Source organism: Monoraphidium neglectum (assembly GCF_000611645.1).
Source record: "Monoraphidium neglectum strain SAG 48.87 unplaced genomic scaffold scaffold04176, whole genome shotgun sequence".
NCBI classification, from domain to species: Eukaryota; Viridiplantae; Chlorophyta; class Chlorophyceae; order Sphaeropleales; family Selenastraceae; genus Monoraphidium; species Monoraphidium neglectum.
Genome location: NW_014009453.1, coordinates 1 through 541, shown reverse-complemented (window position 1 = coordinate 541; position 541 = coordinate 1).

The window sequence follows — 541 nt, the reverse complement described above, 5'->3', positions numbered from 1 at the left end:
GTCCGCCCGGCCACCACCACGGCGGGGGCGCCGCGGCGCCGGGGGCTGGCGGTGGGGCGGGGCGCCGATTTGGGGTGCGGCCGCGCGGCGCCCTTCACTCCAGGGCCGGAGGGCGGACCGGGGCGACGTTCCAGATGTCCTGCGAGGCGTGACAGATCATATGTTTGGTCGCGGGAAGGACAGTGTCCCTACAGCTTCTGGGCAGATCAGTCGAGGCGCACGCCTCCGACAGGGGCTGCGGGCCGTGCATCCACCCGTGGCATGCTCACGTTGTTGCCAGGGGACACTGTCCGCCGCCCGACGCCCCACCCATGACCCTCCACCGAGGCAGGCGCGCGCGCACACACGCAGACACCGGGACCCACCACACACATACACGCATGTGACCCCTACCCCCCCCTCAACCCCCCGCCTCCACACACAAGCACGCAACCCACAGCACCACCTCCCCCCTCCCCAAAAGCACCCCCCACCTTGGCGTACTCCACGATGGTCCTGTCGCTGCTGAACTTGCCGCTGCCCGCGGTGTACAGAATGGAGC